Below are 22,253 nucleotides of genomic sequence, written 5' to 3'. Positions count from 1 at the left end.
TGTTCATTTGACCATGAGAGTATCGTAGTCACTTCTTAATGTTCGATGAGCTTTCGGGTTTCTCAAACGTCATCTGTAACTAGGTGACCGTAACAACAACTTACAAATTCAGCACAAAGTTTGACGAGGGAATGGATAGCTCCTCTGAATTCTTAGGTCTCTCTCGGTGTGACAACATCAATCATCATCTTGCTAGACAAAGGTGACTATGTCATGGGGATGCCGAAACATATCAATGAGAAAGAAGAACAAAGCTAGTAATAAGAATAAATGATATAACGAGCATGTGGATGACTCAAGAGGATACCAATGATTCTTGAGTCTTATAAAGTATTGCAAAGCAAAGGGAATGTCACATGGTAACCAATGGTTCACTCGAATATCATTTGTGCACTCATTGGGACCGATGTGGACGTCCATGGTTTCGTTATCGATCATTGAACAAAGGAGGTTTGTTCATGTCTATAGCTTACCGAACCTATGGGGTCGCAAGCTTAAGGTAATCACGATATGTTGAGTGTTAGTAGGTCAAGAGTGTCAAGGATTTAATTATGAAATTTTTTCATTAATATTTACAATAGTTTCGAGACGATTCGGAAGCGTCCGGGGGTCACTTGAAGTGTTTTGGTGAACATTGGATAATACCGGGTATTACCGATAAATATATAGCAGAATAATATTTATAGAGGTGTTAAATTACATATATGATGGTTTGAAAGTACTTATAACAATTTTATATTTAATAAAATATCAACGGGCATAATAAGGCCAAGTGGAGGGAAGCAACTAGGGCCGCAAGGGCCTAGGTGGGGAGGCGCCCCCTTCCTCTAAGGAAGGAGGCCGAATTGGAGAAGGGGGGACTCCCCTTCCTCCCTTGGCCAACACAATGGGAGGGTAGTCCTTATCCTCCTCTTGTCTGCCCTCTCCTCCCTCTCACCTATATATACTTAAGGTATTGGCCCTTATTCAATACAAAAGTTTTGGAGCCTCCTCTAGTTCTTTTAGTTCTAGTTCTAGTTCTAGTTCATCCTAGTTGACTAACTAGAGCTAGGTCTAGTTCCTCTAATCCTCATAATTAGAAGCCTAGTGTGGTTGTAATCACCTCCCTATAATTCTCCGGTGACGATTAGCTCTAGATGGCGAAGCACTACCCGATCATGAAGACCGTACGCTTACAATCTATAAATAGGTCGTGTTTTCAGTATTACGTTCGAGGGAATGTTTGTGGGCGGTTTGTAGGATCGTTCATCTATGGTTAAAGGGACTCCAAGATCAATGTTCATCATCACACTCTTCTTCTGTTGCAACTCGGGGACGGTAACGATCGTGATCCCAACGATTATTGTATCTTCATAGTGTTCCTGGTCGTATGGTCACTTTTTTATTTTCTACTACGTTTTCCAACAAATATATGGCTTCATCACCGTTTGGAGTAAAAAATAACTCCCGTAAGCATTTTTGGGATTCGGCTAGGTGTCGCTTAGAGGAGAAAATCGGAATCTTCTTCCTCCTCTCACCGGTTTTAGTGGATCGACTAGAGTTGCTCTAAGCTTTTTAACCTCATATTTTGGTTAATCGAGATATCCGAAGAATGAAAGAGGGGTACATTAGTACAAATCTTCAAGAAATAAGAGGATTTTTAAAACAATATTGATTACAGTGGAATTGAACCATGCAAAAATAATAGTGACAAGCATGACCAAAATCAGTTTAATTTCATGCCAAAAAAGTTCACTATGTGATTTACTTTTACAACAACTTATGGAGAGACATGGGCCTTGGAGAAAGATAAAGTCCCAACAAACTACATTACCCTTGTCAAGGACATGTACGATAATGTTGTCACAAGTATTCAAACAAGTGATGGTACTCTGTTGTCTTTCCAATTCAAATAGGACTCAACCAAGGGTGGACTTTGAACCCTTGTCTTTTTTTGCTTTGGTGATGGATGATGTCATAAGGTATATACAGGGAGATATCTCATGGTATATGCTCTTTGTGAATGATGTGATGCTAGTCGATGCTAGTTGGATGGAGATTAATAGAAAGTTAGAGTTATGGAACCAACTTTGAAATTAGAAGATTTAATAATTAATAGAACTAAAACTGGGCACATGAGGTGTGGTATCAATAAGTATGTGAGTCGTCGAATGAAAGTTAGATGGATGAATTGGCACCGAGCTTATGGTGTCCTCTTTGGTAAGAAAGTGCATCAAAAGTTAAAAGGCAGGTTATATAGGATGAAATTTCGGCCAACGGTATTGTATGACGCGAAATGTTGGCCAACTAAAAGGATACATGTCCAACAGTTAAGCGTAGTTGTGGTCGACATGATGAGAGGGATATGTGGTTACGAAAAGAAGTGCATCGAGAATGACGATATACATGACATAGTTGCGACAACACCAATTAAAGAGAGGATTGGCCAACATCATCTCACGTGTTTTGGACATATCCAATCCATGCCCTCAAAAGTGTCAGTGCTAACAAGGGCATACCTACGGGGAAGGCCCACGGATACGTATGGGCCAAGCCATCAAGAATATAGCTCAAGATACAATGGTTTAGGGGTTACTCACCAAGCTCAACGAGATTACAACCGAAGATATCGCCGTCTAGGGGGTACCTCACCAACAGACTAAGTGACCACACTCACATTCTACACCCTCCTCATGAATAAGTACCAATAGTCGGTCTTGCCAAGACATATTACCAGTCGTATGACTTGTAGTCGGCTGTGCACGAGATGTGCATTGGAACCCAACCACGTTCTTTTTGTCTTCTTCGGGTGTCCTTTGTGACAAAACAAAGGGCATACTTGTAGGTTGTGAGTTCTTTCATGCTACTCATAGTGGGGACTTGAAAGTATTATCTACTAATGTCATGCATATAATACTAATGTGTGTAGTGTAGTATCATATATGATTTTATTTATAACTATGCATGACACAAAATAGTATATCATTTATTATGTTATGGTATCTATCTATGTTATTCTCTTTTTTTTAATTCTCTATCGTGTCAGCATGTTTTTTATTTGCGAATGCATGATACCGGCTAAGATAATTCCACTATGACAAGCCTAAGCTAAGGCTGGTTGTAACGGGAAGTATCTATCATGCATATAATATTAGTGTATGATATTACATCCGTAATGCATAGTATCATGTGTGCTAGTATCATAGACAGTTCATTTATTATCATGCATGATACATAGTAGCACAACATTTAATATGATGCGGTATCATACTCCCTTCGTCACGGTTTAGAAGGCACGCATGGAAAATCTCTGGAATCAAGGTAGTCACCGATTGGTTGTGAGATGTAGCACGTGTAGATGCTAATGCGCCTAGTCAACTGAAAAAATACTAGTACTAATGCGTGAGCAACAAATTGGGAGGGCGCATGCATGAGTAGTACTAGTAATTGCTTTCGTGCCTTAAACCTTGTCTATTTTAGAAACGCATGCAAGTTTAAATGTGCCTTCTAAACTGTAACGGAGGGAGTAATATGATACTCAATCCTTTCTTTTCTTCATTTAATTTCATGCCACCTCATCAAATATGCCTAGTTGACATGCATGATACTACTTACAGTACTCACGTTACGATCAGCCTAAAAGGGACAAATAGGAGGCATATGAAAAGATCCAAACCCTCTTCTAAAGAATATGCCCGTTTCGATTAACACGAAAAATAATAATAAGCTTTCCAAGAAGCATTACACGCCAGTAGGCTTTAATGTGTCCTCTTTGATGTGACATGTCTCAATCATTCGAGCATGCGGCCCGCCTAGAAGCTTTATCCTCCCGCTTACATTAATTAGTTCATCACGCTCTCCAGTCGCAGAGTCGCATACAGGAGCTACGAGTACTAGCTAGTACTGTATTTCGGTTTGATTAGCGGTATTGTTGCAGGTATGAGCAGGCTCGATTAGCCGCCGAGACCTCGCTCGCACCGTCGATCTGCATCCTCACCCTCTACCATCAGCGCGTGCACCGTTGTCTTCTATGCTTAAACTAGTACGACCGTCTCTCAGGATGGTCAGGGGCCGCGATTTCGTATTGGTTCAGCGTGCTATCATAGTTCAAGTGGTTATTAAATAAATATATGTGGTCGAAACGGGTTGCAGGTTCAGTGTAGAATGTTCCATATACAGTAGTACAATGTCGATTTCGAGCGTCCGGCTCTATGATTGCTGTTTATCATGACGATGAGTGAGCTGAACTGACAGTGATCATTAATTATTTTCTTTTCCATGGATGCGTACGAAGGGATAACTAAGCATTGCATTGATCTTGGAAGGAATTAAGTTAATCATCGAAGTAGCGGCGGTAGGTTGGTACGCGAGCGACTAGTCCTCGACCCCTGGGCTCGACCAAAGCATCTTAGTGCGTAAACAAAGTTAACAAGGAGACAACAACCACATAGTACATATATAGATAGATGCTCCTACGTGAATATGCCGTTGCTGCTCTGCCGACTGAACCAACCAAATGGAGATGAGAACAATCTCGGACTGACGTGCTCACATCACATACCCGGGCGGACGGATAGGCTCGTGGAACGCAACGCAAGCAGCCATACTACGCATTTTACGTAGTGTGGTAGGCATGTCGCTTTCCTCGGCCTCTGCGAACGCGAAGCATCAGCCCCGGTGGAGAAAACAAAGAAAGAGAGGTGCCATCGATCGAGCTGCAGGCAACGTTGTTTAGAGCAACTCAACCAACCGACTAAATGCACGACCGTTTTATTCCTTTTTTGTTTGTTTGGATGGGCGGCCTGATTTGCGTATGTTTTTTTTATAGCTAACGCGGACGACTTATTTTATGTCCGCACATTAGAAAAATAATGTCGGCATGCCAACGTTCAAGAGTTTATGCCGGCACTATATCAGCGGTCGACATACATTGTCAGCCTACATTAAAACCATTATGCGGTTCATGTTGACACACTTGCCAGCGGCCGGCTCACATGTGAGCACGCCAAAAGAAGTTTGTCCTCGACCGGCTTGTATGCCTTCGTCTGCTTGCTTTTGCGCTTCGGCTTCGTTCCGACAACAGTTTGGTTGACAAGCTCCTCCTCGAAGAAAGGCACCCGTCGATGTCCATGTCATCGTCCTCCTCCTCAAGGCCGTAGTCCTCCGGAAACTCATGGTCAAGTGGGAAGCCATCTAGGCCGATCTGATCTTGCATGAAGGCGTCATGTGGTTCATTGGTGGCTTGCGTGAATGGCGTTCAGCCGTCCTGGCTTTGGTTCTCATCGGGATCGTACACACCAGCCGCCAGCGCACCCCCTTCGAAGATCATGTTCTCGAGAAAACGGTTGGTCGTGTCATCGTCGACGGTCGCCGGCATTCCGTCGAACAGATTGCGGGCGCCGGTGAGCATGTCGCCTGGCATCTCGTGCTGGTGTTTCCTCATGCCTCCGGACGATGATCCGCCTGCCACCGACGCGACGTTAAGGTCGACGGTCACCGACGCGGGGGTGGAAGGGGCCACGATGCTCACCTCCGACGAGCATTCCCCGGAGAAGCGACTGCTTGCGGGTAGACGTGGAAGTCGGGAATCGGCTGCATGCAATACGCGCATGGCAACTCCTGCAGCATCATCCAAGGATATGCTGACGAGACTATGCTGGCCGCGGCCGCGACAACAACGACGTTGACAAGCCCGTGTTGGCTAGGGTTTACCCCTAGGTACAGCAAGGCCTCCCTCGTTGCCGCCTTCATCGGGCATTGGTGTCTTCCTGCTGCACGGCGTTGACGATGACGGCGGCGACAGCTGCCTCGTCCCTTGCATCGTGCGCGTGCCTCCGACCCTTCCTCTTGGTCGACTTCACATCCCGCTCGTCGGGCGTCAACTCCTTCTTCTTCTTCTTCTTGGGCGGCGCGGGCCTTGCCTGTTGCTTCGACGGCGGCGACGGGCGAGGCCATGGAGGCGATGGTGGGGGCGGCTGGCCTCGAAGTCGTCGTCCATGGCGGTGGGAGCGGACGCGGGAGCGAGTGAGAGAGTTTTGGGAAAATGGAGGAAAAAAGTGACTGCTTTATCGCCGACTGGCGGGTCACCAAGGAAAGTAGACGCGTGTCACGCGCATCCATTTCGTGTCCATGCCAACGTAAATCAGGCTCAAATTTAGGTCAGAAATGGATCGACGGACCAAAAAAGAGCGGACACGGGTTCACTTGAATCGACGAGCTGAGCTAACTTTTTATCCACGCGGATCCAAACGAATGAGAACAAACGAAACGGGTTGTTCTGTTGAAGTTGCTCCTAGCTCCAACATGCGATGGATAGATGGATAGATGAGCGCGGGCAGGTGGCCTCGTCTTGTTCCCGATTGATGCAGACGTGGCGCGCGAACGAGTCCCCGGGCGATCGCAGATCAGATAGAAAGACGGCCCTTGAGGCCCCGAGGGCTCAAAAGCCGTTTTCGATTTGCCCCAGCAGCGGCGCGTACGCAACCGAACGACAGCAGCAGCAGCAGCGCGTACGGGGTCGAGTATAGTTGTAGCGCAATGATGCTCCGTATCTGGCGGAGAGGGACGGAGGGAAACGTGGGCAACCGGACAAACGAATACGAGAGCGTCGAGAGGGACGTACGTACGTACGGCCGGCTGCCTCAGATCAGAGATGGTCATCGGGTTGGGGACACGTACGTAGTGCTGGATGCTATCCGTTCCGGACTGATCAGGAGAACGGCGGCGAATGGTTCCGTTTCGGCGCCGGAGCGCATGATGCATGCATGTGTGGCGACCGCTGGCCAATGGAGGGGAGGTGGCAAGGAAGGATACGTACGTGGTGACTGGTGAGCGGTGATCCTGCTTGCTGATCGCGCGCCGTTTTTCCTTTTCGTCCCGCCAAAATTGACTGTTTGTTTGTATATGTCCGTCGGTGAGTGGCGTGCCGAGCAGCCTTCAGGCTAGCAGCTGGGTCTCGGACAGCGACGAAGACAGGCATGGGACACGATGAGAGCTAGCATAGCATGTCACGTTGAAATGCAGCTTGTGTGAAATACGTGAAGATATTGCACAAGACGCACGCTGCCTTCGCTGTTTCAGGGCTTCAGCAGCCGAACCTCTCAAACTATAGCAAACCAATGCATTCATAAATATCACCTCCCCTTTATAGATAAAGCAATAATTAAATAAAATATACGATCGAATGATACAAGGTAAAAAGATAGCCTCCTTATAAAATAGATCCAACAATAAACTACCGAAATAAAGCACACGAAGACCCTGATACAACGCCACGCTACACCCTACATACCTAAGCTCCACGACAACACTCTCACGAGGGATGTCGACGCAATGCGTCATCGCCGTCGAGTCCACAATGTACAAAGGTGTTCACCCGGAGCCCGGACATGGAGGGGAACACCATGACGACGTCTTCAAAAAGAGAACGGCGTCCATGAGCGTCGTCATTGTGGGGACCAGAGCACGGAGCTTTCGCCCGATAGTTCTCGCGTGTCACCACGAGGTCTTCACGAGAAGCATGACGAGTTTAGATCCCTAGATCTGGATTGAGGCGCCACCACGAAGACCGAGAGCGCGCCCGAGCTACCTAGAGCCCTGCCTCTCATCGCCCACACGGTCAAGAAACAATGCCACCACCGTCGTCATGGTGCCCGCTGGAGAGCCAACCATGCAGACCACCTTCCGGGGCCGCCGCCCCGCCATCCGTGCAATGAGACATAGCCGACCCCCGCTTCACCGTGCACAGACTATGGTTGGTGAAGCCCGACATCAGGCACCAGGCCAGGGTCGACACCACCACCATAGGGCACCCACGCATGAAGTCCCCACCAATCCTGATGGATTGAGGGAGATATGGCCCAGTGGCTGTCGACGGCCATAGTCGAGCCATCAACTCAGACGACGCCAAATCCGTGGCCTCCAGCACAGATCCGAGTGTTAGCACAACACTGTCCCGACCACCACCGTCATGGACCTTCACCAACGCCATAACGAGAGGACCCCCCCCCCCCCCAAATCGATCTGCAAGCTCCTACCTTGGTCGGGACAGAGGCGGCCCAGAGCCATGACCGACTCCAGTGCGACCTAGCGTCAGATATTGCATGAGAAGTATCAAACCCCGGGAAGAAGGCCTACGTCAAACTCCCACACCGACGGCCTGTCCGCGTTGCCAGCCAACTACTAGCCAACACGATTCGGAGGGCGGGCGCTGACGTCAGCTGTGCTTCCCTGGCAATGGCTCCAGAAAAGTGATGATCCTGCAATCTCTAGTGTTAGCTAGACGAATGCTTATGACAACTAACCTTCTCCTGCAACGGCACCAGAAGAATGCTGATAGCACTCCCCGGCAATGAAACTGGAAGAATCTTGTTGATGGCCCACCAGCGCGTGGGTTCGCAGTAGTTTTCGAGGGTAGAGTATTCAACCCAAATTTGTTGGTTCGCACGACGGGAGGTGAGAGTATACTCTCAAGTATTAGCAGCTGAATTTGTCAGATTCAACCACACCTGAAAGATTAGTATCTGCAAGCACAGTAGTAACAGCAAAGTAGCGAGTGACGGCAGTGTAACGAGCAATAGCAGTGGCAAGGAACAGCAGTAGTGACAGCAGTAGCAAGTAGCAACAGTAGCAAGCGACAATAGTAGCAACAGTAGCAGCAGAGCAAAACAAGTAACAGCAGTAGCAACAGTAGTAGCAGCAGCAGAGCAAGACAAGTAATAGTAGTAACAGTAGTAGCAGCAGCAGAGCAAGACAAGTAACAGCAGTAGCAACAGTAGGACAAACTCGTAGGCAATGGGTCGGTGATTTGTTTGGATAATATTCATCATGCAACAGCTATAACACGGAGAGATATTTGGCTAGCTCCCGTTCGTCAATGTGATGTAGGCATGCCTTCCATGTGTCGTCATACGTGCTTAGTGAAAAGAACTTGCATGACATATATTGTCCACCCCTCCTGTGGCAGCGGGGTCCAAAAGGAAACTACGGGATATTAAGGTTCTCCTTTTAATAAAGAACCGGACCAACGCATTAGCACTTGGTGAACACATGAACTCCTCAAACTATGATCATCACCGGGAGTGGTTCCGGTTATTGTCACTCCGGGGTTGCCGGATCATAACACATAGTAGGTAACTACAACTTGCAAGATCGTATCTAAAACACACATATATTGGTGACAACATAATAATTTTAGATTTGAAATCATGGCACCCGAGCCCTAGTGACAAGCATTAAGCATGACAAAGTAGTAGCGACATCAAATCTCATAACATAGTAGATACTAGGGATCAATCCTCGTCAAAACTAACTCGATTACATGATAGATCTCATCCTACTCATCACCGCCCAGCGAGCCTACGAATAGATTACTCACGAACGACGAAGAGCTTCATGGAATTGGAGAGGGAAGAAGGTTGGTGATGACGATGGTGACGATTTCCCCTCTCCGGAGCCCAAGACGAACTCCAGATCTGCCCTCTAGATGAAGAACAGGAGGTGGCGGCGCCTCCGTATCGAAAACGCGACGAAACTTCTCTTTTTATTTTTCTGGGACGAAAGGCAACTTATAGAGCTGGAGTTGGGGGCGGCAGGTGCCTGTGGGCCCCACAAGCCTGCCCACCGCCACCAGGGGGTGGTGGCAGAGCAGGGGCTTGTGGCCCACTGGGCCACCCCCTGAGGTGGAACTTGGCGCAGATATTTTTGATATTTTCCAAAACTGCTCCCCGTAAATTTTCAGAACGTTTGGAGAACTTTGATTTCTGCACAAAAATAACACCAAGGCAATTCTGCTGAAAATAGCGTCAGTCCAGGTTAGTTCCATTCAAATCATGCAAATTATAGTCCAAAACAAGGGCAAAAGAGTTTGGAAAAGTAGATACGTTGGAGACGTATCAACTCCCCCAAGCTTAAAACCTTGCTTGTCCTCAAGCAACTCAGTTGACAAACTGAGAGAGAAAGAAAAACTTTGACAAACTCTGTTTGATCTTGTTGTTGCAACTATGTCTAACTCATAACCATAATTTCAGCAAGATCACAAGTTAACCACATAAGCAAATGACACAAAGGTCTCATGGTAAACTAATATCCATGGCATAATCAGCTAACGAGCAAATAATAATGAGTTTCAAATACCAACACTTTAGTCAAAACAAGCATGAAGCAATATGAATAGGTGGTATCTCGCTAGCTCTTTCTGAGACCGCAAAACATAAATGCAGAGAACTTTCAAAGATCAAGGGCTGACTAAACATTGTAATTCATAGCAACGAAGATCCAGTCATAGTCATACTCAATATCAATCAAAAGCAAAGCATAAAAATGATAGAGGTGCTCTTTAATTGGTGCTTATATAAGAGGAGGATGACTCAACATGAAAATAAATAGACAAGCCCTTCGCACAGGGAAGCATTGATTTGCAGAGGTGCCAGAGCTCAAGCTTTGAAAACAGAGAAAATAATTTTGGGTGGCATGCTTTCATTGTCAACGCAATGACCAAGAGTTCTCAATATCTTCCATGCTACTCATGCTATAGGCGGTTCCCAAACATAAAAGTAAAGTTTTAACTCCCCCACCACCAATCAATCACACTCCACGGCTAGCCGAATCCTCGGGTATCGTCCATACTAACATCAATCCTGGGGGAGTCTTGTTTTACAGTTATGTTTTCGATTTAAGCATGGAACTGGGCATCCCAAATACCGGCCCCTTTCTCGTGAAGGACTGTGAATAAACACGTGTCGAGGATAACACTCCTAGCATGGAAGATACCAATAGCCCTCTGTCACCACATGAGCGGTTCGGGCATGCAAAACAGATTTATTTCTTGAAGGTTTAGAGAATGGCACATGCAAATTTACTTGGAACGGCACGTAGATACCGCAAATAGGTAGGTATGGTGGACTCTCATGGAAAAACTTTTGGGTTTATGGGAGTGGATGCACAAGCAGCATTCCCGCTTAGTACAAGTGAAGGCTAGCATAAGACTGGGAAGCGACCAACTAGAGAGCGACAACAGTCATCAACGTGCAATGAGTTTGACTAACATTGAATACAAGCATGAACATGATATAAATCACCATGAACACGAACATCATAGAGGCTATGTTGATTTTGTTTCAACTACATGCATGAACATGCGCCAAGTCAAGCCACTTGAAACATTCAAAGGAGAATACCATCCTATCATACTACATCATAGTCATCTCAAAATCTATGTTGGCAATCAAGACAAACCATTATAAGCTCTCATCTAAATAAGCATGGCATCAGAAACTATGATCTCTAAGTTGTCATTGCAAACATGGTTCTCTCACAACAAAGCTAAATCTGGGTTGACAAGCTAGCCATATTTACAAAAACAAAATAGATAGAGTTCATACCAGCTTTTCAGTCTCAGTCACTTCATCATATATCATCATTGTTGCCTTTCATTTGCACGATCGAACGATGAAAACGATAATAAGCGCATTGGACTAAGCTGAATCTGCAGGCAAACACAAAGAAGAAGACAAAGTAATATGGCTCTTTGAAAGCTAAACAGGTAAGCATGTAAGAACCACTAAGCATTGTAACCAATATCTTCTACCTTGACACAAAGAAAAAGAAAGCTCTTTACACGGGAAAGTTCCCAACAAGCAAAAGAAGAAAGAAAAATCTTTTTGGGTTTTCTCAAAAGGACACAAAACATGAAAACAAGAAAACAAAAAGAAACTAGCATGGATAATACAGAGGCAAAGTGTAAACACCGGCTCACAGAGTGAAAGCATAAGCATGAATGTAAGGTCGGTGAGAACACATACTCCCCCAAGCTTAGGCTTTTGGCCTAGCTTGGTCTACTCCCAAGGATGATCCTGGCGAAACCCAAAGTCATAATGGGTGTTATACGGGAGTGCTGCAGCCACTGCCTGAATAGCTGCCTCACGAAGTCGAGCAGCAGTCGCCTCCCTCTCATACTCCTATGCCTCTTCTATGGTTATGTAGTATCTTCGTTTAACCCGAAAGTCAAAGAAAGCACGAGCAGGAAGGGTAATATGGAAAACACTCTGTCGGTTAAATATCAAGCGGTATAGGAGAGATCCATGATCTCTCTCAAGGAACTGGTAGCGTGTTAGAGCGACACAATCAAGGTAGGCTGTACGGAGAGGAGGGTCTTCTGGATGGATGGTTACTCCAAGAAAATTTGCTAAGCGTGTAGCATAAACTCCACCAAAGAAATCCCCCTCACTGGCATTTTTATTCAGCCTCCTTGCTATAATAGCTCTCATATTGAAGCTCCTGTCACCTGTTACTGCGCTCTTAAGGATACTAAGGTCAGAAGCGCATAGGTGACAATGTGCACCCTTGCCGTTAACGCACCTACCTATGAAGAGGGGAAGGTAGTGCAAGGCAGGGAAATGGATGCTTCATATGGTGGCTTGCGTGATATCTCTGGTTTCTCCCAAAGTTATATTGGAGACAAAGTCTCTGACCGAAGACTTAGGAGGATCAATAACAGTACCTCCATCGGGTATCTTGCAAATCCTATTGAAATCCTCCAGACCCACGGTATAGGATTTATCGTACAAATCAAACAGTATGGATGATTCATGCCCAGCTAAAAATTTAAATCTACGAACGAAAGAGGCAGTGGGCATAGCATATTGTTCACATTTATCTGAGAGGAATTCTTCTAACCACGCATTGCGGACAAGTGCATCGAACTCATCCTTGAAGCCTGCTTCGATCATGAACTCACCGGAAGGCCATTCACATGGTTGCACCGGTGCGTCCCTTAGTTGAAAAGGTTCGGGCTCCCGAAAGGAGAGACGGGGACCCCTCTTACTTGAGGAACCACCATGAAACTTCCTCCTGAACATAATTTCCATTTGCTGAAATTTTTGAAGTTCAAGAGAAAAGTGAATAAAGACCCACCACACCTTGTAGCAACTACTCCTACTAGTGCCTAGAGACCGTATCACGCGCTAAAACTACTTGGGACCAGCTAAAATCAACTTTTCTAGCTCAAGAACAGGGTCACCAAGGTAGCAAGAATTCGCGAAGGATAAAGCACTAGAGCAAAAACTAATTCGACCAATGGAGGAGTCACTTACCAAGGAGTAATTCCCCAAAACAGTTCGGAGAATGGTGCTTTGAGCAAGGAGATCGAAAATCACAGTCAAATGAGCAAGAACACGGGTTTGAGCCGCGAAACAATTTTTTCTGGAGGTGGAAGAAGAGGCTGAGAGCTGGAGTGAGTGGAGGGGGTGCTTGTGGCCCCCACAAACTTGCACCCCGCCACCAGGGGGTAGGTGGCGGTGGCAGGGCTTGTGGCCCACTGGTCTGGCCCCCAGGCCAGCTCTCAGGCCTAGTAATTTTCAAAAATTCTAGAAAAAATCATACTAAATTTTCAGGATAATCGGAGAACTTTTATTTTCGAGGTATTTTTCTCTGGGACGCTAAAACAGAAAACGGGAAAAGCTAAACTAATTCTATCATTTTTCTTCTAAGCAACAGAAAATGAAGACTCAAAACAGAGGTATGTGACTTTGTGATTCATCCGTTTCATGGTCATCGAAAGAAGTCCGTAAATGGGGTTGATCAAGTCCTTATGACAAAACCTTATCGAATCGCAAGAGAGAACGGAGAATTTTCGAATAGCCACTAAGTCACCTCAATGGGGATATGGATCTCCCCGACAAACAAATCATTCTTCATCTTGACACGAGGAATAGGGCATTCAAAGCTCCCAATAAGAATCGATGAAGTCTTTTCAATAGCATTGATGCAATGTACTGGATATCGTTTCTTCGGAAAGTGCACTGTGTGCTCATTACCGTTGACATGGAAAATGACATTGCCTTTGTTGCAATCTATAACAGCCCCTGCAGTGTTTAAAAAGGGTCTTCCGAGGATGAAATCCATGGCATCGTCCTCGGGAATATCCAAGATAACAAAGTCTGTTAAGATAGTGGTATTAGCAACCACAACAGGCACATCCTCGCAAATGCCGATAGGGAAAGCAGTTGATTTGTCGGACATTTGTAGAGAAATTTCAGTGGGTGTCAACTTGTCCAACTCAAGTCTATGATAAAGAGAAAGCGGCATAACACTAACACCGGCTCCAAGGTCACATAAGGCAGTTCTTACGTAGTTTCCTTTAATGGAGCAAGGTATAGTGGGCACTCCGGGATCACGGAGTTTCTTAGGAGTTCCACCTTTAAAAGTGTAATTGGCAAGCATGGTGGAGATCTCAAGATCTGGTATCTTCCGTTTATTAGTCACGATATCTTTCATGTACTTGGCATACGGAGACATCTTGAGCATATCAGTTAACCGCATCTGCAGAAAGACGGGTCTTATCATCTCAACGAAGCGCTCAAAATCCTCATCATCCTTTTTCTTGGATGGCTTAGGAGGAAAGGGCATAGGTCTCTGAACCCATGGCTCTCTTTCTTTACCATGTTTCCCAGCAGTGAAGTCATTCTTATCGTACTTCTTAGGTTGTGGATTATCAGGATTAACCGTAGGTTCAATCTCCACATCCTCATCATGGCTAGGTTGAGCATTATTATGAACATCACTGTCCATATTGTCACCAGGTTCATGTTCATCACCTGATTGTGTTTCCGCATCAGACGCAGAAATATCATTAGGTTCTTCAGGTGTGATAGTATTTGGTGAACTGGCGTGCAGGTTTCTATCATCCTTCTTCTTCTCCTTAGGATGACTAGGTGTATCAACATTGATTCCTTGAGAATCTTGATCAATTCTCTTAGGATGACCTTCAGGATACAAAGGTTCCTGAGTCATTTTGCCTCCTCTAGTAATAACTCTGACAGAGTTGTCATTTAATTCATTGAGCAAGTCATTCTGAGCTTTAAGTACTTGTTCTACCTGAGTAGTAATCATAGAGGCATGTTTACTCATAAGTTTCAGAGCATTGACATTTCTGTCTACACAAGCACTTAAATGGCTAAGCATACGAGCACTTTGTTCCAAATGTCTGCTAACATAATCATTGAAACACTGTTGTTTGGCAACAAAGTTGTCAAATTCATCAAAGCTTAGGCTAGCAGGTTTATCAAAAGGAATATCACTCTCATCAAACCTACGCGGAGAATTCAATTCTACTACCTGTATCGGGTTATCGAGACCGTGGATCTCTTCGATAGGTGGTAGATTTTTGACATCTTCAGATCTAATGCCTTTCTCTTGCATAGATTTCTTGGCTTCTTGCATATCTTCGGGACTGAGGAATAGAATACCTCTTTTCTTAGGAGTTGGCTTAGGAGGTTATTCAGTAGAGTCTCAGCTTGTTCTACAGGCATCGGTAAGTCCGTTATAGAGGATATCAAGTATCTCGTTCTTCTTAAGAGGGTGATCAGGCAAAGCATTCTGTAGCTGGACGAGCCTCCCCCAAGCTTGTGGAAGACTCTCTTCTTGGAGTTGAGCAAAGTTGTATATTTCCTGCAAGGCAGCTTGCTTCTTATGGGCAGGGAAATATTTCTCACAGAAGTAATAGACCATCTCCTCGGGACTACGCACACATCCAGGAGCAAGAGAGGTGAACCAGACTTTAGCGTCATCCTTTAGAGAGAAAGGAAACAACTTAAGGATATAGTAGTGGCGGATCTTCTCCTCATTAGTGAAGAGGTTGGCTATTTCGGATAGTTTGGCAAGATGGGCTATGACCGTCTCAGACTCATAACCGTGAAAAGGATCAGATTCGACTAAAGAGATTATCTCAGGGTCGACAGAGAATTCATAATCCTTATCGATGACAAAGATAGGCGAAGTTGCAAACTTCGGATCATTTTTCATCCTAACTTCTCGAGATATTTCCTTCCACTTGAGAATTAATTTCTCAGCGTCATAGGCATCCTTACACGCAAGAAAATCCTCAGCTATCTCTCCCTCCATAACGTAACCCTCAGGTATATCAGGCAATTCATATCTATGAGAGCTAGATCTAGCAGGAGCAAAAGCATGTTCTATCTCAATAGCATTGGCAGTTTCAGAAGCATCACGAGCATTGGCAGTAACTCTAGCAATATGAGCATCAAGGAACACTCCTAGTGGAACATCAGGCAAAGGAGTATCTCTAGCAGTATCAAGCATAGCATCTCTAGCAGTATGAAGCATAGTATCATCAGGCATAGTATCAAGCATAGCATCTCTAGCAGTAGTATCACAAGCATCATCAAGCACAGGCGACATATCAAGATTTCTAGCAGGAGATGAAGTCGCAAACTTACTCATAACTGAAGGTAAATCAAGTACAGAGCTAGATGGCAATTCCTTACCTCCCCTCGTAGTTGAGGGCAAGACTTTGGTCTTCGGATCCTTCAGATTCTTCATAGTGATTAGCAGATATAAATCCCAAGTGACTCAGAGAATATAGCAATACCTCCCCGGCAACGGCGCCAGAAAAATGCTGACGTCAGTTGTGCTTCCCTGGCAATGGCTCCAGAAAAGTGGTGATCCTGCAATCTCTAGTGTTAGCTAGACGAATGCTTATGACAACTAACCTTCTCCTGCAACGGCACCAGAAGAATGCTGATAGCACTCCCCAGCAATGAAACTGGAAGAATGTTGTTGATGGCCCACCAGCGCGTGGGTTTGCAGTAGTGTTCGAGGGTAGAGTATTCAACCCAAATTTGTTGGTTCGCACGACGGGAGGTGAGAGTATACTCTCAAGTATTACCAGCTGAATTTGTCAGATTCAACCACACCTGAAAGATTAGTATCTGCAAGCACAGTAGTAACAGCAAAGTAGCGAGTGACGACAGTGTAACGAGCAATAGGAGTGGCAAGGAACAGCAGTAGTGACAGCAGTAGCAAGTAGCAACAGTAGCAAGCGACAATAGTAGCAACAGTAGCAGTAGAGCAAAACAAGTAACAGCAATAGCAACAGTAGTAGCAGAAACAGAGCAAGACAAGTAACAACAGTAGTAACAGTAGTAGCAGCAGCAGAGCAAGACAATTAACAGCAGTAGCAACAGTAGGACAAACTCGTAGGCAATGGGTTGGTGATTTGTTTGGATGATATTCATCATGCAGCAGCTATAACACGGAGAGATATTTGGCTAGCTCCCGTTCGTCAATGTGATGTAGGCATGCATTCCGTGTGTCGTCATACGTGCTTAGGGAAAAGAACTTGCATGACATCTATTGTCCATCCCTCCCATGGCAGCGGGGTCCAAAAGGAAACTACGGGATATTAAGGTTCTCCTTTTAATAAAGAACCGGACCAACGCATTAGCACTTGGTGAACACATGAACTCCTCAAACTATGATCATCACCGGGAGTGGTTCCGGTTATTGTCACTCCAGGGTTGCCGGATCATAACACATAGTAGGTAACTACAACTTGCAAGATCGGATCTAAAACACACATATATTGGTGACAACATAATAATTTCAGATTTGAAATCATGGCACCCGAGCCCTAGTGACAAGCATTAAGCATGACAAAGTAGTAGCGACATCAAATCTCATAACATAGTAGATACTAGGGATCAATCCCCGTCAAAACTAACTCGATTACATGATAGATCGCATCCTACTCATCACCGCCCAGCGAGCCTACGAATAGATTACTCACGAACGACGAAGAGCTTCATGGAATTGGAGAGGGAAGAAGGTTGATGATGATGATGGCGACGATTTCCCCTCTCCGGAGCTCAAGACGGACTCCAGATCTGCCCTCCAGATGAAGAACAGGAGGTGGCGGCACCTCCTTATCGAAAACGCGATGAAAACTTCTCTTTTTATTTTTTTCTGGGACGAAAGGCAACTTATAGAGCTGGAGTTGGGGGCGGCAGGTGCGTGTGGGCCCCACAAGCCTGCCCACCGCCACCAGGGGGGTGGTGACGGAGCAGGGGCTTGTGGCCCACTGGCCCACCCCCCGAGGTGGAACTTGGCGCAGATATTTTTGATATTTTCCAAAACTGCTCCCCGTAAATTTTCAGGACGTTTGGAGAACTTTGATTTCTGCACACAAATAAAACCAAGGCAATTCTGCTGAAAACAACGTCAGTCGAGGTTAGTTCCATTCAAATCATGCAAATTATAGTCCAAAACAAGGGCAACAAAGTTTGGAAAAGTAGATACATTGGAGACGTATCAGGCGCCGCCCCATCAGATATTGGCATCTCGGATCCAGATGGGAGGCCGCCCAAGGCAGCCGACAGCTCTGGCCACCGAGCAGTCGCAACCACGATGCCAACCACACGCACCAATCGGCTCGCCATGCATCGTCCCACTACCCCCGTCCGAGGCCAGGGTATCCACCGCCCGTTCGCAGACCTACGTCCACCCGCCCGTGGGAAGGACCGCCGGCCACCGCGCTGCCAGCACCCGTCGACCGACGCCTAGGAAGCGCTAGGATATGTTGTCCCCAGCCCTAGTTGTAGGAGACCACCGCCTGCCAGATCTGACGCCACGACAGTCCTCCCGCACAAACCATCTGTTGGAAATATGCCCTAGATGCAATAATGAATTGGTTATTATTATATTTCCTTTTTCATAATAATCGTTTATTATCCACGCTAGAATTGTATTGATTGGAAACTCAAATACATGTGTGGATACATAGACAACACACTGTCCCTAGTGAGCCTCTAGTTGGCTAGCTCGTTGATCAAAGATGGTCAAGGTTTCCTGGTCATAGACAAGTGTTGTCACTTGATAACGGGATCACATCATTAGGAGAATGATGTGATGGACAAGACCCAAACTATGAACGTAGCGTATGATCGTGTCAGTTTATTGTTACTGTTTTCTGCATGTCAATGTATCTGTTCGTATGACCATGAGATCATGCAACTCCCGGACACCGGAGGAATACCTTGTGTGTATCAAACGTCGTAACATAACTAGGTGATTATAAAGGTGCTCTACATGTATCTCCTAAGGTGTCTGTTGTGTTGGCATGGATCAAGACTGGGATTTGTCACTCCATGTGACGGAGAGGTATCTTGGGGCCCACCCGGTAATACAACATCACAACAAGCCTTGCAAGCAATGTGACTAAGGAGTTAGTCACGGGATCTTGTATTACGGAACGAATAAAGAGACTTGCCGGTAACGAGATTGAACTAGGTATAGAGATACCGACGATCGAATCTCGGGCAAGTAACATACCGAAGGACAAAGGGAACATCATACGGGATTAACTGAATCCTTGACATAGAGGTTCAACCGATAGGGATCTTCGTAGAATATGTAGGAGCCAATATGGGCATCCAGGCCCAGCTATTGGTTATTGACCGGAGAATGTCTCGGGTCATGTCTACATAGTTCTCGAACCCGTAGGGTGTGCACACTTAAGGTTCGGTGACGTTTCAGTATAGTTGAGTTATAGGTGTTGGTAACCGAAAGTTGTTCGGAGTCCCGGATGAGATCCCGGATGTCACGAGGAGCTCTAAAATGGTCATGAGGTAAATATTGATATATAGGAAGTCTTGTTTGGGTAACCGGAAAAGTTTTGGGTACTTCGATATTGTACCGGGAGTGTCGGGAGGGTACCGGGGACCATCGGGAGGGGTGTCACGCCCCGAGGCGCCTCATGGGTTGTGGGAGGAGAAAAATTAGCCCCTAGTGGACTGGCCTAAGCCCCCACTAAGGCTCATGAGGTTTAAGAAGGAAAAAACCTAAAGGTGAAAGAGGAGGAAAGAGTTCCAAGTGGAGAGGAGGAATCCTACTCCTAGTAGGATTTGAGTAGGACTCCTCCACCTCCAATTTCGGCCAAACCTTGAGGGTTTGAGGTTGCCTCCTCCCTTCCCCTCCCTCCTATACATACTAGAGGAATTAGAGGCAGCCCTAACCCTAATTGCCACGCGCTCCCTCTACTTCATCTAGATCGGTTTCTCATCTAGTCTAGTTCGACGGTGCTTAGGCGAAGCCCTGCTGAATTACTTCACCACCACCAGCACCACGCCGTCGTGCTGGAGAACTCATCTACCTCTCCGCCCCTCTTGCTGGATCAAGAAGGCGGGGATCGTCATCGAGCTGTACGTGTGTTGAACGCGGAGGTGTCGTCTGTTCGGCACTAGATCGGGATGGATCGTGATGGGATCGTGGGACAGATCGTGATGAGATCCCGAGACGGTTTGCGATTTGAATCGCGAAGATGTCCCACTACATCAACCATGTTATATACGCTTCCGCTTAGCGATCTACAAGGGTATGTAGATTCACTCTCCCCTCTCGTAGATGATCATCACCATGAATAGGTATTGCGTATGCGTAGGAAAATTTGTGTTTCCCATGCTACGTTCCCCAACACCATCGTCCACCGCGCCGTCTGAAGCGCAGCCGCCGCGCCAGCTTCGTCCCAAACGCCAGCCCACCGTCACGCCACAACTCCCGATGCTCGCGCCACGCCCTGTGCCAAAGAGACCGGCTCACGCCGCACCCATGCCCACGGAGAACGAGAGAGCCCCGCCGCCACCGGCTCCGGTGGGGCTTTTCCCGACCGAGCCCCTTGACATCGGCAGAGGGAAGAGGAGGAAGGGGTGGCTGCCGGCAGAGCTCGAGGTGCCCTCCCAGCCGCCTTGCGGGTGGTGGCGCGTGAGGGGATAGGGTTCCACAAACTGCAAGTTTGTCAGCTCACCGCCCCTAATTACTTATGTTGGATTTTTCCATATGCATAGAGCCAAAAACCTTGGGCCGGGCTTGGGCATGGAATATGAGCCTCCTGCTCGGGTCGGGCCTGGCTCAGGCTTGTGAAAAACTGCTGAAATTTTCAAGCGTAGTCGGGCCAGACCGGTGGGGCCGTGTCGGGCTTTCTCGGGATCAGGCCCGACGGCCAGGTCGTACTAGGGCCGGGCCTGGGTTTTTAACAATTCTTTTTGCCTAGGCATACTCTCACCACTATGATATTCGTATCTTTAGGCAAACCAAAAAAGCAAGGCAGTATCACATAGATACACCGTTTGAAATAGAAAAAGGAGCTGTTTGTAGTCTCTTTAGAGCACTATAACAGACGCTTTAAACCATCTTTTATACCTCCATGAACGCGTTCGGTCAGTGATCAGACAGAAGAAAGAAGGATAAAATGATTAAATTAAATCCCTCGTATCATTTTTATATGCTTGGGTTATCTGTGAACCCTCATATTAAGGATAAATATAAAAAGGATATGATGGCTCGCGGCCCGTGATATGCACTTTTTTCTATCTCTTCTTCTCCATCAAACAATCCTACTTATGTGATAGATTGGACATATGAGGAATTTTTGTATCTTTTCCTCTCCATCAATCAATCCTACTTACTCCCTTCATTTCTTCATGTAAGGCCTATAATTTTTGGTACGGTAATTAAGACACATAATTATAGAGGTGTTAGAATAAAATAAAATAAACTTTAATAAAGTAAAATAAACTTTCATTCAACCGGCTGATTATAGCTCTCACGTCCGCCGCGTGCTATGTCGTCCGATCAGCCGAGAGTTGCGTGTCCGATCATCCGAGCCTAATACTTGTATATCAGGGCGCACGAGGTGTCGAGGATTGTCACATCTACAGGCACAACTTTGCTAAAATAAATTCTACAAATGTTTCCGTAACACGATCTTTGTTGTAAAAAATATACTATAACAAACTATGTTGCAAAAGAAAAATCTCCAACTATTTCGGTAACACAATCCTTGTTTTAAAAAATATTCTATAATAATTCTGTTGCAAAAAAATCTACAAGCGTTCTTGCAACATGCCCTCTATTGCAAAAAAAACTGCAACATAATCTATGTTGCTAAAGGTCGACGAGCCGCTTTTTAAAGCTAGATCTGACGGCTAGTGCCTCGACCGGTCTTTTTCGACGGACGCGTAGCAGCGCCCATAAAATTATCCTTGATAAATATATTGGTTAGTGGCAAGTAAATCAACGAGTCTAGGACAGTAAAAGAACACGCAATCAAGAGAGAGATAGTTCCTTTTTTTTTGATAAAATTAGAGATACATGTAATTATGAGAGATATACTTTTCTTTTTCTAAAGGGCTAACGAGGGAATTATAAGGATTTACAAAAAATACACCTTACATTATGAAATTTTATTAAAAAAATAAATACCGGAAATTGCTTTTGTAGCTCGACCTCCATGGTGACCTTTAAATTTGAAATCCAAAATTCATGAAAATTCATATTCTTACATTTTAAAAAATTCTGAAAAAAATAAGTGAGGGCGTAACACACATGTGTCTAAATTTTCAGAAAAATATGTTAAATTGAGGCATGTAAAAAAAAACAAATCTAAGATTTTTTAACACACGATACTATTCATCGTGCTAGGC

The sequence above is a fragment of the Hordeum vulgare genome, chromosome 2H (assembly GCF_904849725.1).
Source record: "Hordeum vulgare subsp. vulgare chromosome 2H, MorexV3_pseudomolecules_assembly, whole genome shotgun sequence".
In the NCBI taxonomy this organism is placed as follows: Eukaryota; Viridiplantae; Streptophyta; class Magnoliopsida; order Poales; family Poaceae; genus Hordeum; species Hordeum vulgare.
The sequence above is the reverse complement of the archived record's forward strand: the minus strand, read 5'-3'. Positions refer to the sequence as shown.